This window comes from Schistocerca nitens, chromosome 1 (assembly GCF_023898315.1).
Source record: "Schistocerca nitens isolate TAMUIC-IGC-003100 chromosome 1, iqSchNite1.1, whole genome shotgun sequence".
Taxonomy (NCBI): domain Eukaryota; kingdom Metazoa; phylum Arthropoda; class Insecta; order Orthoptera; family Acrididae; genus Schistocerca; species Schistocerca nitens.
In genome coordinates, this window is record NC_064614.1 from 871,512,176 (window position 1) to 871,531,704 (window position 19,529).

A 19,529-nucleotide genomic window follows, 5' to 3' on the forward strand; every position below is an offset into this window, starting at 1 on the left:
AAGAAATATCACAAGGGAAGCTTATCTCCGCTACGGGTCCTTGAATGGTTTGACGCTGGATTTCGTTTAGGCCCATGTTCACAGTTTTTTGACTGCTTCGTGCGATACCTTTCACCTTTGGAAGAAAACCGAATTTCAGCCAAATTTTGTGTTGTAAAGGATATCCCACGTCCTGTTAATATAGTGTACCAACAATAATAAATAGGGTAGAGAACTGTAAGTTATGAGGTACGCATAAAAGATGAAAACCATACATCAGACCTGCTAAAATTGCTAAGTATGAGGATACAGAACTCAGTAAGTTAAAATAGTTAGCATATTTTTATTCATTGACGTCTTATGACATAATATTTTGAGGTGACAGCTTGTTTAGGTGAAAAGTTCATTGCGCAAAAGATAGTAACTAGTATTACGTGTGGATTTCACAGGCATACATCTTTGAGGTATCCATTCAAGCAGCGGGGAGTATTAACCTCTGCCTAACATGACATTTGTTCACTTATGAAATTTGTTATCAACAATCCATCTGCATCAGAGAGTAACATAGTAGTCACAAGTACAAGCGTAAAAGGAAAAAATGAACCGTACTACCCATTAATGAATGTAGCTTTGAACATAGAAAGGGGTGAAATATGCACCAATTGCACTCTTTCACAACCTACCAAAGGAAACAGAATCTCTGAAAGATACTAGAAATGTTATCAAATATAGAATAAAAGATATTTCTCCTTAACAACTTCTTCTACGCTACAGAGGAGATGGTGAGTATAGATACTTAATCATTTTAAAGGACATATAAATGACCACTTTGCAACCACATACGTGTTATTTTTTCATTTAGTTGTATATAAGTTTTCTGTGTTTGTTCTATCCTTTCTGGCCCATCTCCAGTTACAGCAGCAGAAATAAACAACACGGGCGCAATATGACGATGATTCCAATGTCGATCATTCCACTATAATTTTAATAATTTAAAGTCCTTACATAAATTTGAACAATGAAGTCAAGATTCTTTAACTGCAACACTTTTTACGTAAACTTAGCTTTGAAGTATTTCTAAAAAGAAATTACGACTGTTTCTATAATCTTGTTGCTTCCATAGTCACGTTAGTCAGCAGTCAGCGATTATGGATTTCATTCATTTTGTGGAAATAACTTTGCGTCTATTATCAAAGATTTTAGAACAGAATCTGACATAAAATGACACTCTGGAAGCCAATCATGATGTACATAATTTTCAGTTGATTCACATGGTCGCAAAAATGTTTTGAATAAAATTACCGGTTTGGCTATGCAGTAGGCATATTCAAATTACGCAGTAAAAAGAATTTGTCGAGAGATTAGAAAAAATGACAGTAATTATAATGAAACACGACATACATTTTATATTGCTGCACTTCAGCAAGTTACAACATGTAAAAATTAATCATGCGTGGCACTTTTTCTCGTGTATTTTGCTTGTGCCTACTGTTATTTCCTTTTAATATCTTAAATGTATTTTCTTTTCCTTTTATTGTAGGTGTGTAGGCGGCTATTGTATTCCGGAACTCGGTAATTTTATTCAAAAATCTTAGCGATCAAGATAGTTAAATAAAAATTAGGGTATTTAAATGCTACACTCCAAAGCTCGTCTACACGAACGCCACCTGATGACCATAAACTGTCACCAGAAAGTATCACTAGTCCCCAGTACTCTTGTAAACCTCAATCTATGAGTGTGTTCCGTTTCTTCTTAAATTTCTATGTTTCGCCTTTTGTGCTCTGTAAGATAGCTAGTTCTCATTTGTGTCTCTTTATAGAACACAGTTTGAAGATGGCTTAAAGCCGAAACAGTTAAAACTGTAAGCATGTATACAATTTAAAACAGCGGGTGAGACAGAGTGTTACGTTTTTCAGTGGCGTGTTAAGCTATTACAAGATCTATATAAAGAACGCTTGAAAACAGTATGATCTTCTCGAGAGCCTTTACGAATGCTTGGAAATTAGAAACATAATGCAGCAAAGAATTATGAGCCGTTGCAGCACATGACTGGGCAGAAGCCATTTGCTAGATAGTTAGGAGCGTGAAAGCAGAATAGTCGAATGCATTGTATACCAATATCGCTTCTATTTTAGTGCTGTCCATACTGATGTTGCCCGTTCTGTGGAACCAGTAAACCGTTTGTCATCGACATAACAGTGTTCTAAATTGGATTTGCCCTGGATGTTTAATGATTATGGAACACTATTGAGTCAATTTACGTACCTGAAAAGAGTTTACTGAAAATAAAAAATGTCAGTTATATTATGTAGTTCGGAATTACCATTAATATACTAAATTTCTCTATTTTTATTCATTTTCACTAATATCTAGGCTGTACGTATCTCGAGCACCATATGGAAGATCTATAAAGAGTGCCTTGGAATACAGTGGGTTTACGTGACACTTGCATAGATATTTCGCACCTTCTGCTCCCTTACGGATTCGTATAAACTTACATGAATCACTGAAATATTCCTACAAAAAAGTTTGGCTGTTCGTAGTATGTTCAAAAGACCATATCACGAAGTCGCACATAGAAATCCAGGAATTGTTATACCTTAGATGCGTTGGAACATACTCCGATTACAGTAAACACAACGTCGTGCGTCCTGAGACACAAAGAGACAAAATCAGTATTGACAGTGCTCTATTTGGGCTTTTTTGTGTTCAGTTTTGTCACAATGTAAGCTGTCCCTACTTTTGTGTTATCTAAAATATTTCAGAGAAACTAATTGATACATTGTGCTGACTGATGTTTCGTACACACTGCCTTGCCAAAACAACCTTCAACAGATGTAGCAAGTTGGACGCCGTTTTCTGTTAAGTTTTTGTCACCCAATATATAGCAAATTTATCCCAAATTTATTAGATATCTAAAACAGGGACTTACGGAGACGTTGTAGACACAAAAACTTCAACTTCATCGTCAAGCTTAGCTCGCTGTAATTTTATTACACTAATCACTTATCTGATTATTCTAAATTCATTGTATAATTAATTTGGCTAGAGAGCATGTTAAATAGGAAGTATCATTGATTGAAAACAATCACAGCAGGTTTGGAGTGAACTACTGTCAGAAGAGCTATCATGCGCATCCGATCAGCATGTACTGGATATCATGCCATCACAATGGAAATGATGAAGCTTATTACTGACTCAATACTGCCCAATATAGGGCCTAACAGATAACCTCTACCAATCCTTAACCACAAGTGTTTTCCCTAAGTTAGTTAAACACTAGTTAAACACTATATAAAAAGGACGTTGCAGCACCCTGTAATTGCCATCCTATTTACATTCTTCCTTGCACTGTTGAAGACCTTGAAATATACAGTCCACGATCACATAACGAAAAACTGAACTATCAACAACTTATCAGACGAATACTAGGCATGTATTCATAAAAATTGCAGCTGATCATCTGCCTTAATCGAAGTAACAAATGACCTCGAACTTGCTTCGGATGACAAGAGGGAAATCTCATTTATGGTTCACAAAATTAATAAACAAGGAATGCACCCACACCCTAAGAATTTGTGGGCTAGTAAGTTTCTATGTCACCTATAACTAAAAAAGAACTGACTGTAGTGTGCTGTTGGCCCAGTCAGATATTATTGAAAATTTGCGACACATTAGTCATTTGACCGTTATTGTTTGGGCAATTTAATGAAAAAGAAAGTACTGTGGAAGTGGACTCTAGAATGTGAGGAAGCTTTCCAAAACTTAAGAAGGAATTGGTAAACAGTAAGTTGGTTTATGACCTTGACATTTCATTATCTTTTTGTATGAGCAGAGACACGAGTTTCGTGGTTTGGAGGTCAATAGTTAGTACAAACTGACATGAGGCTTGCACACAAGACTGCTGCATTCAGAGCCAGAACTTTGCATGAACATAAAATAATTATTACGTTTGAGAATTAGAAAGTTTAGCAACAACTCTGGGCTTGAAAAATTTGAATGTTACTTAATAGACCAAATCATGACAGTCTACACAGGCCATAAAGCTTTGAGTTCCCTACAACATTTTAGCCTGAAACATCGTGGATTAAACAGGCCTTGTATCTTCAACTATTAGATGTTGAAATTCGTTACATAAAGGGAAAAATAATACAGTAGCGGGTGCTATTTCCAGGTAGCGAGCAGAAAGAGGGAATGGTAACAATAATGAATGCAGTGAGAGTCAGGTTAGATTATTTTATTTACAGGTGTAAGAGAGGGAAAGTAATTAAGCTGATTTGTAAAATGATGAGGACAGAACAGAAAGAGGTCTGAAGTTTAAGATTAGTTAAACATCATAACAATTCAAATGTAGAACCAAAAGTAAGACATTACTACCCAACGCACACAAGGATTGCTTTTCAGGAGAAAAACTTTAAACAGGAGGGGAATTTATGCTTTCTAGAAAATCTTGTCGATTAATTTACTGAGTACCGTCAAAATATTATAGGCTCTATGGTTCTTGGAAACTATTGCCAAATTCAGGAAACAGTAACATTTAAATATTTGTTTCAAAGGGTTAAATAGAGACTGGATGAATGTGACGAATGTCATATTTATTTCCAGTCTGTATGGGCCAGTCACATACATCAGTTTGAGAACGCAATTGATAATCAGTGGAACTATTACAAAATTAGAGTAGGATAAATTTTCTGAGAGAATGAAACTTATTTTACATCATGAGTAGAAATATTAGGTGAGGAAAAAAATTCTCTTTTGTGTCCATACCATCCGGTGAATGCTGGCTATCTCACCTGGTTGTAGTCACTCGTGCTTTCTGGTGCACTATTATGCACATTTGGGGAGAGACCCACTAATATCACTGGCGTATAAAATGAATTTGCTGCTGTGGGAGTGAACAGTTCAGGATGAGAAAGTATTACTAGCATTAGAAATGATGTAGAAAACCGCATCGCAGAGTAAGAAAAGAAACAAGATCTGAAAATGAAACTTTCATGTTCCAAAATTAGAGTGCAGTCTTGAGAACAAGAAAATGGTAGTCTAGGTAAGTTAGTGATGAAATAAATAAATTTCTGCATGTCTACCATAGTGCGTTCAAAGTTACTAGACTTGCACATACTAAGACTTGTGAGTTACCTTTTACAAAAGCCAACGGTTTGTTTGTTTACTGAATGAAACTAACCTGAAACTTTATGTGCAATCTGTAAGACGTTTGAGAACTGATCCGTAGAAATCTGAACTATTACAAAATTAGAGTAGGATAAATTTTCTGAGAGAATTAAACTTATTTTACATAATGAGTAGAAATATTAGGTGAGGAAAAAAATTCTCATTTGTATCCATACCATCTGGCGAATGGTGGCTATCTCACCTGATTGTAGTCACTCGTCCTTTCTGGGGCGCTCTTCCGCACATTTTTCCTATCTCGTAGAATTATCTATAGTTTACACAGGATTTCAATGTCAGTTCAGTTAATAGTGATTTCTGGCACCCTTTTCATTATGCAGGCAGTGTCTGTGGTTTGGAGAGTTTCTTGGTGATCTATCGTCAACTGAATGACGCCTTAGGTGAAAGACGTTTCCTGCAAGGCTCCATGAGTACCAGCATTGAAACAAGGACCGATAATCTGCCAATCTTCCACACTGCTTTTTGATTGTGTTCCATAAACTTCAGTCTTCCATGCTACCTTATTTATGATATTTGTTTTGCTAAGTCAGCTCTCACAATACATTCTTTCACAATTCAGTGTTAAGTCTCAGTCTTAAGAAGTGAAGCTCACGAATTCACTCAATGTCTCATACGTTCTCAAGTTATAAATTTATTACATCAATCTCAGACTGTCTTATGTCTTCTGAATATACTATGGAAATGCATCTAAATACTATCGCAATTCTCAAAATATGTCGATCTTAGAGCAAATGATACAAATATTTACTATAAATGTCGTTGATGCTTTTACCACTTTCGAACCGTATCAATTATCTCAGTGGTGTTTTAAGTACATTCAAGTAGAGACGTCAAGTAGCAGGAAGTAGGAGGCAAGAACTGTGTAGAAATTAAGGAGTTTGCTAACGATCTGACACAAGATATGTGTCATATTATCCTTAGAATAGCTGTGTTATACTGCCAGCACTAGAAGAGTAAGTAGATGAGGTGTTGAGCAAAGCAGAGCAAGGAAGCCCCAGTTTTTTGTGCACACAATAACCCAGTAATCTGAATATGTTGTGTTTTTTATGTTAATGAGTGTCAATACTGGTAAATAGTTTTTCCTGTAAGTTCTAGTGCTAACTGTGGTGGATATATAAAGGCGATGGTTATTTAAACGTTTTGAAAGAATGGACTTCGACATGATGTTTGTAGATAAATGAGTGTATGAAATAACGATTTGTTTATATGGTTGACTGAAAATTTTCTGCATGACTTGTACTTGCTATGGCATTCTCTATATTAATATTCCGTTTCGTACATATTTCATGATACTTAACACTGGTATTGAAATACAGGGTGTACATAAAGTCCTGGAACACTTTCAATTATTTATTGCACAAGAACCAAATATTGTACAGCTATCATAAATGTGTAATTTTGAAGAGAAACCCTGAAAGTTTTACTTATGTGTACCGCCATAGCGTAGTTTGGTAATTTGCCGATAGCGCTACTCGCGAACGTTGCGAGTTCAGGTGCGGAGCGAGCTTTCTGTGTGTTGAAGGTCGACAAAAACAAGTGTGCTACAGCTGTTCAACGGATATTTAGAACCAAGTACGGTAAGAAGTCACCAACAAGGAAGGCCATTTACCACTGGCACAATAAATTCGTTACGGCGGGTTGCTTGTGACCGGCAATGAGAAGCGGACGTCCCAGTGTGAGTGACGTGATGTGGAGCGCGTACGAGAGACATTCGATTGCCGTATTGACGTCTGACGGATCACTCGTGGTTCGCATATCGAATGCTTGTAAAACAAAAAGTTTTCAGAGATTCTCTTGAAAATGCAATATGTATGACATCCGATCGATGTTTAGTTCTTGAGTAATAAATGATAGAAAGTGTTCCTGGACTTTATGTACACCCTGTACTTGACACGCAAGGAAGAATGAATAATGAATGTGATTGCTAGATGCCAAACACTACTGTACATTCGATTTGATAGTTGCACTGATTTGACAAGTATTGGCACTATTGAAATAGGCTGATGGCAATTACATGTAAGTATTTATTGAGTAACAATTTCATATTGCTGAAATTTTCTGGTACGAGTTGGTTAAGGTGATTGTTTGAGTTCATATTACGCAGACTGACTCGCCCACCTCAGTGGATTCTGGTGGCTGTTGACTCTGCCACAGAAGGTCACATAAGCGTCAATGCAGTTCAGGGTAGTGAGCGCCAGGGATAGCTGATACACTGGCGTCAAACACCCAGTAAATTCGAGCAGCTATGCAGGCGATAAGACGGTAGTGCAGAATTATGGCACGACTTCTCCAGCAGCTGTAGATTACAGGTGCAGGTATCTGCCCACCTGTGCAACCCAGGGCCAGCAAGGTTCAACGTGCCTCCTTGATACAGTGACAGGTTGACATTACACTAAATTCTATCAACAAATGTAAGGTAGAAGTCCCAAAGACTTCATGTCAACAGATCAGATGTTGGCAGCTCACAGCAGTCAGTTTGGTAGACGAGGCAGGCAGCTAACTCAAAGGCAGAAGTCAACTGGTGAACGGTGTGAATCGTAGCTGTTCTGCTGTAACTGTGTAAAAAAAGGTTATAGAAGCTGAGTATTTATTACTCTCCATCAGAAGCAGTGACGTTATGTCTTACTAAGGGTGAACTCATACGTCTTAGTTTTCTGTATCTATCAGCATTCTTCACTCCACCTTCGTGTCACAAGAGGGGTATTCAGTGCTTCGGCTTGGTGCGTTTGCATTGTGTTTCTATAGAACATTTTCTCGCCTTTGCAGCAACGTGCTGTGCTCTCAGAACGACGTTATGATTCTTCCTCTTCAAGGTCGCGTTGCTTAATTAACGATTCAGACTCGGTGCTCGAGAGAGATGAAGCAATAGTTTATAGGGTTTGTCATATTATTTGTTTATCATTCTGATTGTTACGCAACGTGCTGGCCTGGTTTGACTTGGCTTAGCGCTGACCAGAGAACTAAGAAAATTTTGCATTTCCACATTATATATCTCTACTGCACAATAGTACGTTTTTAGTCAAGCTGTGTCCTATTTGACAACTTGATTACCCAATTAAACATTTTCAGTAGCTATATGTTTAATTAGGTACTGAGGGGGAATTATGAAATGTAGAATATTGAGTACCTTCTCTCTGTTAAGTTTTCCTAACCCAAAATCAGCACACGTTTTTCTAAATTTATTACATTTCCAAAATAACCGTTTAAACAATATATAGTTCACACAAGAAAATCTCAACCTCATAACGAAGCTTAGCTCAATGTAACTTTATTACTCCAATCATTTGCCTGATTATTCTGAATCCAGCCATGTAATTACATTCGACAGAAAGTATGTTGGTTAGAAATCATCAGTAATTGAAAATGTTCACACAGTATGACTCAGCAGAGTTTGGGTGAGCTAGGAGACATATTTTGGCATAAGGACCTTTATGTTCTATAGTGTGAATTTCGAAGGACGCTGCCATTTCCGGTTGTAGATTCTGTCATGTCTATTGCGTACGTTAAACCAAAAAACTGTGCTTCTTTCGCAATGATTTTCGTGTCCCATCGCTTATTAATAATTCGGTGACAATTTCTGATAATTACATGTAACGAGATATCAATGACCGTGTCTAGCAAAGTCCCAAAATGACAGTGTTCTTTAATGGCAACGTTGTGTTCGTCCGAATATATTCATTTTGTTCGCAAGAAAAGCCTATTGAATGATTTATAAAATGACTGTGTTGGCAGTTATTTTGCCACACCAATGCATATGTGACTGATTATGCAAATGTAATGGAAGTGCGCTCGAACTATATTCTAGGTTATCGCTCGAGTGTAGCATATGGATAACCATTTACTTGTACCAAACTAAGGTATGTGAACCCCAACTGGCCATAAACTATAGTGAGGCAATATCGAAATAGCATGAAACTGTATGAACTTCAGGATTTGGTGTGGACTCCATTAGTGGCAATAGCATAGTTTCACCATAAAAGTTTCAGGCAAATTTCGACTGATACGGCGGCTAAGGGGGACATATGTGCAGATAAATCAAGTAGGTTAAACACTTACCAATGTAAACTCTTACGTTTTAAATAAGAATTTCCAGCTCATTTGGAACCTAACAATGGAAAACAGAAACTTTACTAGTTGCTAGGCACAATAGCCAGATTATTGAAAAATTCGATGAAGTATAAATCCTAGTAGTGCGCAACCAACTGAAATCTATGTTTTTGATCCTATACCCAATAGTCAGCATAAAACAATGTTTTTCGTACTGTTATTTATCAACAATGATTCAGTACTGTTGGAGTAGTTGAAGTAAGCGCTGAACTTCGACTAATAACAAGCCCGTTGGTTAAATACGTGGTAATGACAATGAACCTAAAGTGACCACTTAACATTTCGTTCCTAAATTTCAGCTTAGTATCGATACACATCGAAAACTACTATCTCTGGTCCTTGCATGTTGTTCCTCTATGGCCGGCCGAAGTGGCCGTGCGGTACTAGGCGCTGCAGTCTGGAACCGCGAGACCGCTACGGTCGCAGGTTCGAATCCTGCCTCGGGCATGGATGTATGTGATGTCCTTAGGTTAGTTAGGTTTAACTAGTTCTAAGTTCTAGGGGACTAATGACCTCAGAAGTTGAGTCCCATAGTGCTCTGAGCCATTTGAACCATTTTTCTTTTTTTTCCTCTGTGACCTCAAACAGCAGAGAAGACCAAAGACCGAGCAAATTTACAATTAGATTATGGGGTAACAGCCATAAGTATCAGTATGTTTACGACATAATAATAAATGTTCTCTGATGTACGTTCCAGGGCTAATGTTCAAATACAGGTGAAAAGTTTTCACATACATTCTGAGAGCATACAGAAACATACGCTATTAACCATGCGAAATGAGGGACGGGCTAGAAAAAATTATCGCAGATTCTTAATTGTGCGGAATGTTGAGATCTGGTACACTTTGACGTTTGCTACTTCTAATGAATGCTACTTTCTCGATGATATTACGACCACGACTGTTTTGAGTGTGAAGAATTTGCAATTCTCTACCGAAGATGGCCTTACAACGCTTAAGGTGGTCAGGTGCGGTGTTCACATGCAAATAGTATGCGGTACGGAGAAATGCACATGCAGGTGTTCATTTTATATTCTCCTACTATGCGATTAGAGATTACGGTTAAAGTACAGTGCTCAGAGCATTGACTGCAATGTGAAAGAAACTGTAACTTCAGTAAGCCATTTACTTTCCAAAGATGCTGTGCCGTTGTTAAATAAAAAACTTAAAGGAATATCTTTGTGAAGAGGCGGTCTTTCGTTTTCTACGAAATTAACGCGACTGTCTGGTAATACGCACGTAAGAATTAATTTCGCTTAACTGAACATTAGATCTTTAGTTACTATTATGCTCAGTTTTACAATACACGTTCCATCCTGCGCTCATCATTCTTAAAAATGTATCTTCGAAAGTAAATACGAATTAATGCAACGCTTTTCGGTAATGTATTAACTGTGTATTTTCAAAAATAATTGCGTCAGTGTAAATTATAATTTAATCCAATTTCAGAAGACCCACAGGTGTTTGCCAACCAGCGCAGATATTTCAACAATATCCAAAGTAATTACGTCAGCTTAACGAGCTTATATACACATATTAACCGTAACAGTTGGATAATTGGCATGAATATTTTATTTCAAACATTGAGATATTAAATACTGGAACGTCATTAGCCAGAGTTACTTAACGGCATGACAGAAGCTTTTTTGAATTTGAATCTACGTGAACATGTCGAGTACAATGAACGAAAGTGAGCTTTTAGTTTAGCGTTGGGAATCTACTCAAGTGATGGAAATGGAGGCATGCTGTTTTTAAATTTAAAATTTAGGCCAGGTCAGTTCAAAGAGAACAAATGAGTACACAAATGTTTCTGAAAACGCATTTTCGTATTCGTATAGACTCTCTAAAATATTTTTTCAATGATTTAAGTTTGGAACAAGTACGCTATTGCGTACCAAAAGGGAACTCATTACTCTTATTTTTTCTTACAATTCGACTGCAAGTCAACGCTCGATTATCCTGTAGCTCTACAATCGATCGTACCTCGTTAAATTTCTGATGCTGGAAGAATTTTCATCGACAGTTTCAGGATATCAACTGGTCACCAGACTGGTGGTATTTACTGCATTATATTGACAACTTTTTCCGAGTTAGTTATGTGTTGTGGGCAGCCGGTTATGTAACTACGCGTACACGCATAAAACAGCTGCCTTATTTATGACAAAATCCAAAATACGCAGAAATTTGTGGGTGGCCACTGACGTGAAAGCGCTACGACGAACTCAGAAAATTGTGGGCACTGAAAATCAACAGGCTGGGAATTTCCACCACCGAGTGAGTGTAACATACGAGGAATGCAGAGTATACCTTCCGAGATGAAGTCTACTGATATTGGGATAGCTGCGCAAGGATGCCTAACGAGTTCCACTTTGACACATTAATGGTCTTTATCTTGTGGTCTGCTTCTTTATATAGATAGTTAACACCAACCAATTGTTACAATAATTTTTTATATATATGTAGGGCTGAGACTGACTGAATGTACAGCTGTGCTGTAGCAATAGAATGAAATACACCTGATTCGAATTTTAATACTAGAAGAAGTTTTGCGACGATATACTAGTACCACTTTTTTCATTGTTCCTTGTTATTTAATTTATTGTTTCACTTTTCTTTCTTATGTATTGTTATATTACTATTTTCCTTAATCATTAGATAGTCCTTATAGTGGGTATCGCCCACTATAGTTACACAGGGGTCAAGACATGACAATGAAAAGTAGTATGATAGATATTTAGAACTGGGCTGTTTATGGTGATCAGTCAACTCAATGGGAGTGGTGAAGCTCGGTGGCCAATCTCGTGCTTTTCGAGGCACGTACCCGATGCTCCGGGAACATGAATCGCTTTCCTCCATCTCTTTAAACATTATCATCGACGCAAACAAAGTCTGACTGCGTGTGCCAAATCATGGCATTAACAATAAGTACCTCCAAGAAACATCAGAAAAAAAGTTTCTCTCCACAATTCACTGGCACGGAGACTCCTTTTATTATAATTATTTTGACATAAGGTAAAATTTCTTCTGTGAATGAGTGAAAGTTACGAATAATTATAGGGCCTATTTGGTGTAACGAACAGCCTACTGAGCACAAAATGTAGATTCAGTGTAAACCGAAATACGACGAAGGCATTAAGGAGTACCAGGATGGAGTTTAGCGACAAACTTCGATGATAGTGACCACTTAGTAATATAAGAAATGGAAAAATTTTACTTTGGAAGCTGAATAACGGTCAAATGGAGGCTAAGAGAGCATTATTCGCCAAGGAAATCTAATAGTATCACACCACAAATTCTTAGAATGTACGTCTGGAACACAGAATTCTATAGAATAATGTACTACGGGAAACTGGAAGAGAAGAAACTTGAACCGTTTTATTTGTGCTGTTAGAGGTTGTTGAAAATAAAATGGTTTGATACATTGAAAACTATTTTTCGTAGAATCGACGAAGAATGGTATGAACGGAAATCACTAACTAGAAGAACACACAAAATGACATGTCATGTGTTTATACTTCAGGGAATAAGTATTATTGTACTAGCGATGGAGGGGGGGGGGATGCAAAAACAGCAGTAGAACGTATAGACTCGAATACATGTTTAACAAATAATGGAGGACGTTGTACGTTAAAAGGAAGATTTTGGTACTCGAGAGGACGTCGCTGACCTCTGCAACGGTCTAATCAAAAATTTGGTGACCGAAAGCAAGAACGGAAGTGTCAAATAGAATCACGTGACTGCTCTTCGAAGTATAGGACTGATCAAGGTATACCACTCAACAATGTGATTGATGCCTTGCCTTAACGTAAAACCATAGTCAAGTGATATTGAGGTAACATTTTTCTGCGGAATTAAGTGCAAGATCAGTAGTATAAGCTTTGTGACAAACAATTGAAAGCTCAGAATAGATGGGTTTGCCATTCGGACTTCGGTACTGCTCGTGACGATTACAGCATTCTAGCAACGAGACCATTTCATGGTGTGGACTCAGTAGTTTCACGTTGCAACAAAATGAATTCAAAAATGTAGCAAACGCTGATACGTTTCGTGCAGAAGTGATTGTTTGAATCAAATATATACTGTAAAAGTTGGGTAAGTTGACAACGTCACAATTCCACAAGTGCCAAGTATACTGGCATGACTTTTTGTAAGTTGTGTATCGAAGACGTTCATTGAATCTGTAAAATGTTGTGAAACAGTGAACTGGGTGTTTTACCTGAGCTAGCTCACGACAAACTATTCTCACTTAAGAGGTACCTTAAACTGTGGGTGAAAGAGTGGCAGGTGTTAACCCAGATAAGGTACTACTTTGGTTATGGTGAGCTCTTGGTGTGTACAAGTACTATGTTGGATTTAGTTCATCATCATAAATCACTGTGCTCATTACTGAGCGTCGTGACCCCATAAACCTAGTATTCTTTCTTGAACGGTTACCAGCTTCTCTTAGAGCCTGCTGAATTACTTATATCCACCTGCTCGCTGCTCTAACCCTCGGTCTTCATTCCATGGTTATTTCCTCTAGGTTTTCTCTATTTCTTCTCAAAATACTGTCAGAAAACTCGACAATTTTTGGCCTAACACGAGAAGAAAGGCGCCTGAGATACAGGGTTGCTTAATATCGAACACATTTGTTCTTCCTTCAGTCTATTTTATGAGCAGTATTCTGCGCAAGCAACAAAGCTCAAATGCAACCGTACGCTGACTTTTATCGCCTTAAGGGTCGATGTTCGGCAACCATTAAAGAAGACGCGAAAGCAAACCGGACATTTGTGGTAATCGTTATTGCTCCATTGTGCAAGGTCTTGGTGAGCCCTTTTTATCTCGTCTTCACAACTTCCGGTGTCGCAGATGGTTGACCCAAGATAGATAAAAGAATGTGCGACATCCAGCTCCTTCAAGTGACCTATGAGTTGAACCCATGCTCCTCGATCAGTTATCATAAGTTTGGAGTTGCTGAAATTGAGGTCCAGTGCATAAGATTAATGTCCTTTATTTTTGGGGGTAAATCAGCAAGACGATTTTCGATGCTGGTCAAGAGGACGTTGTCATTAACGATAATAGTTCTACCAGAAATGCCTTTCGTTTAACCATCAGGACCATTCCAAATGACATGGTCTGCAATGAAGTACAGGGGGGGGGAGCGGGGGCGGGGGGGGGGGGGGGGGTGCTGAGGAGGGGCGTAGAACACAACCGTGTCTGTTACTTTTTGAAGCACTGAAGAAATTAGACGTGCCAGCATTGGTCTTCACAGCTGCGAGTTGATCAGTGTATAGTCCTCTGATCACTGGTGTCACGTGCGCTGGGACACCGAAGTCTGCAACCACCTTCCCATACAACACAGTCAAAGGCTTTCATGTAGTCAAGGAAGCAGTGATGATAATAACACATAACCCTCGCGATTTCTCGGTTATTTATCGTAGATTGGGAAGCTCTTCGCTCCTTTTTCTTCAACAAAACCTCTTCTGTCGGTATATGAGGCTGAGGATATGGTTTCCAATGCTGGTTTTCAGATGTAGATTGAGTCATAGAGTCTGATATCTTCTTTGGCGGCCTGGAAGCTATTACGAGATATACTGACGACTTTCTGTAGCGAAATATACTATTATTAGGAAGCGCAACTGTCGTTCGTTCCTGTTGCTTTTGAGCATACAGCTGTACTGGACCATATTCACTACGTTATATGGAGGCTAGGGGAGGTTCCCACATCTCAAACTACAGATAACCTGGAAAAGAATATTGAGAATATGTTGGATGACTTTTGGCTTTACAAAACTTAAAGGAAACAGACAGGCACTTCTAACGTTGCGGTTGGTAATGGAAGCAAGCCTGAAGAAATATTAAGACACGTTCGCGTTCATAGGATCTGTCGACCTGGAGAATTCCATAATGTAAAATGATGTAAAATTTTCGAAATCCGTAGAAAATAATGGAATAAGCAGTATGGAAAGGCGAGTAATATACAATATGTACAAGAACGAGATTGGAACAATAAGAGGGGAAGACAATGAACGAAGTGCACGGATTAGAAAGAGTGTGAGATAGAGACGTAGTCTCTCGCACCTGCTGTTCTATCTGTACGTTTAAGAAGGAATGACGGAGATAAAAGAAAGGTCCAAGAGTGGACAGCAAAGTAACCTACGACGGACGGAGCAAGAAGGACATGAAAAGCAGCTTAGCGCCAGAAAAAAGGGCATTTCCGACCAAGAGAAGGTTACTGGTATCGAACGTGGATCGTAATTTGAGGAAGTAATTTCTGAAAATGTACATTCTGAGCAGTGCTTTGTACGGCGGCGAAACATGGACTGCAGGAAAACCGGAGGAAAAGAGAATCGAATCATTAGAAATGCGGCGATACGGAAGAATGTTGAAAATTAAGTGCACTGATAAGGAAACGAATGAGGAGAGTCCCCACAGAGTCGGCGACGAAAGGAAGATATAGAAAACACTGGCAAAAATAAGTGAGTGGATTGTAGGGTATATGTTAAGACACCACGAAATAACACCCATGGTACTACAGGGAGCTGTAGAGAGCAAAAATTGTTGAAGAAGTACGATATTGGAATACTTCTAGCAAATAATTCAGGATGTAGGTTGCAAGTGCTACTCTGAAAACAGATGACTGATGAATGAAGACCCAAAAAAAATTATGAATCCTTCTGGGTTGGAAGAAGTGCGGTTGGAGGTGAACAAGTCCATCTAAAGACAATCACACCTCTATACTCGCCAAGGCATTGCCAGCAAAAGATTTCGCATGTTTGTACTCAAGTAATTCATGTGAAACGTTTTCCAACGTAATTATGGCTGCACGACAGGAATTAAGAGACTCTGAACGCGGAGTGGTAGCTGGAGCTAGAATCATGGGACATTCCATTTCGGATATCGTTAGGGAATTCAATATTCCGAGATCGGCAGTGTCAAGAGTATGAGAACATGAAATTTCAGGCATCCACTCTCACCACGGACAACCCAGTCGCCGACGGCCTTCACTAGACGAAAGAGAGCATCGGCTTATACGTACAGTTGTCAGTGCTAACAAAGAACCAACACTACGCAAAATAACCGCAGAAATCAATGTAGGACGTATGACGAACGTATTAGTTACTACGAGAGTACGGCGAAATTCGGCATTCGTGGACTAGAACCGCAGACGACCGGCGTGGTTGCCTTTGTCAACAACATCCCATCGCCTGCAGTGCTTCTGCTGGGCTCGTGACCTTCTTGGTTGGGCCTAGACGACTGGCAAACAGTGGCCCGCTCAGATGAGTGCCGATTTCAGTTGATAGGATGTGATGATAGGGCCAGAAGGTGGTGCAGACCGTACGAAGCCATGGGTCCAAGTTGTCAACGAGGCACTGTACAAGCTGGTGTTGGCTATATGATGGTGTGGCCGTGTTTACATGAAATGAACTGCTTCCTCTGGTACAACTGAATCGGAAAATGACTGGAAATGGTTATGTTCGGTTACTTAGAGACCATTCGCAACCATTCGTTGCCTCCTTTTTTCGGATGAAAATGCGCCATGTTAATGGGCCAAAATAGTTCTCTATTGGTTTGGAGAACACTCTGGAGAGTTAGAGCTAACAACCTGGCCACTTAGATCACCCGACATGAACCTCATAGAACATTTAAGCGATATAACCGAGTCGTCGGTTAGTCCACATATTCCTTCGCCGGCAATACGGCTGCAGTTATGGATGGCTAAGAGAGTCAGCACGGCTCAGTATTTCTATAGACGACTTCCAACGATTTATTGAGTCCACGCCACGTCAAGTTGCTGTACTACGCTTGGTAAAAGGAGCTGCGTCACGATATTGGAAAGTATCCCACGACTTGTTTACCTTAGTGTACGTCATTGTTATTGTGTCACAAATTGCAATGGGGCAACATCAATAAGTCAAGTGCTGTAGACATACTGCTGGATGTTTTGAAGGAGTGGAAAGAGGGTCTAAAGTTTCTACGTTTCGAAAAAATAAACAGCAACCAAGTCAGTGTGATACGCGAACAGAACAACATGAAAAATAAGGTATTTTTAGACAGTTTCACATGGTTGTATGCATGTTCTATGCGTTGCACTCAAGTAGGGAGAAGACTGCGTAGAACACCTGAAGCAGTGTCTGAAATAAGTGATACTTCAACAAGAATAATGTTCTCCTTTGCTTATTTTCATTCGCTTATGACGTATGGTATTAATTTTTCGGGTATTTTTTCTGATTTAGAATGGCTATTTTTGACTCAGAAACTGGCGGTTCGAACAATGTGTACTGCAAATTCGCGAACCTCTTGTCGACCCATGTTCAGTAGTCTGAGATTTCTGACAGTACATATTTAATGTCATTTTTTGTTAGCAATATCAGCTTATTCCCAAGAGCCGCGAGCTTTCACTCAGTTAATACTAGGCAAATCCGCATTTGGACAGCACCTCCTTGACACTTTTGCAGAGAGGCGTGCAGTACTCTCCTACTTCCAATTTCAGTAAACTGCCACAAGTATTCAAAAAACTTAGCAGTTATGCAGTCACTTTCAAGTCACCCGAAGAGTTTCCTAAAGGGTCTTGAGCTACGTTGTCGATTATTTTTATTTAGAACTATAGCTTTTCGTCTGCATAGGTTTCATACTTGTTTCATTTTGTGTGAAATGCATGTTTGACCATTAGCTGCCTTTTTATTTAAAAACCAAATAACGACCAGTTTCGGTCACAGATCGCTACTATAATGGAATGTAGTGGAATTTAATGAGATAATACTGAGGGAATTAGTTTAGGAAATGAGACACTTAAGGTAGTAGATGAGGTTTTCTATTTGAAAAGCAAAATGACTGATAATGGTCGAAGTAGAGAGGATACAAAATGTAGGGTGGCTATGGAAAGGAAAGTATCGATTTAAGTGTCAGAAAGTCCTTTCTGAAAGTATTTGTATGGAGTGTAGGCTTGTGTGGTAGTGAAACATGGACGATAAATGGTCTAGATATGAAGAGAATAGAAGCTTTCTAAATGTGATTCTACAGAAGAATACTGAAGATTAGACTGATAGATGACGTAACTAATGAGGAGGTACTGAACAGAATTGGGGAGATGAGGAATTTGTGGAACAACTTGACCAGAAGAAGGGATCGTTTGGTAGGACACGTTCTGGGACATCAAGGGATCACCAATTTAGCACTGGAGGGAAGAGTGGAGGGAGACCAAGAGATGAATACATTAAGCAGATTGAGAAGGAAGTAGGTTGCAGTAGTCACTCGGAGATGTAGAGGTTTGCACAGGATAGAGTAGCGTGGAGAGCTCCACCAGACCAGTCTCTGGACTGAAGACCACGTCACACAACAACATCAGTATCTCGGATTATTAGTAAAACAGTTCAAGCGACATCAGTGCATCTGTTACAAATAATGGCCACGTCTCATATGTAGAGCTTGTCGCGAATTCCGGTACGCCACACGGGACTTTAAAAGCAAACATACTAATGGCGTGCGACACAAAGCACAACTCATTTGATGTATTATTAATCTTCTGTTATACTTTCATGTACTGACTCGTTTCATGACCATGGAGACTTACTGCTCACTGTGGTCCTTCACAACATGGTAGATAAAATAAAATAAAAAAATGAGAATAAACGATAACAGCCATCCTAACATGCCTCTATTTTATATTAATACAGTCTCTAAACATTTTCGAGCGATGGGGTGTATACACTACAGGTTTACGAATAGGATAGATTACATGTAGCAGAGCGAGTAGTAGCATTTCGCTGAGGCCGGCGTGGCGAGAACCCCGAAAAGCGACGTTTTCTGTGGAAATAGCAGGTGTTTTGCGGACGAGCTTGCGGCAGAGCGGTGTCTCAGAACACCCGCGTCTGTTTAATTGCGGATGGCGATACCTCAAGCCTGACAATGCAATTTACTCACAGGCACTCTATAAATTCGCCGCCCCCACGGATACGCCTCGGTGTTTAGCCGCCGCCGTCTGATAACTTTCTCGGATCTGAGAGTAAACTGGAAGTGGTTCTCGCGGAAGCGCTGAGGAGCGGAGCAAAGGGGGGAGGGGTGGGGCTGTATAAATCGCCGCTTCTTAGTAGAAAAGTTACTGCCTTGTCAAGTGCCTCGGCCCAAGTAGGCCCAAAGTTCCAACAAGGGTCCTCCGCTTAAGTCATCTGCTTTATTGCCCGACATTCAACTTGAGAGAAGTTGCGTCCTTACATATTCGGACCCAGCTCGAACATTAAGGCGCTCTCAACAACTCTGCAACAGTTTTCTGCGAC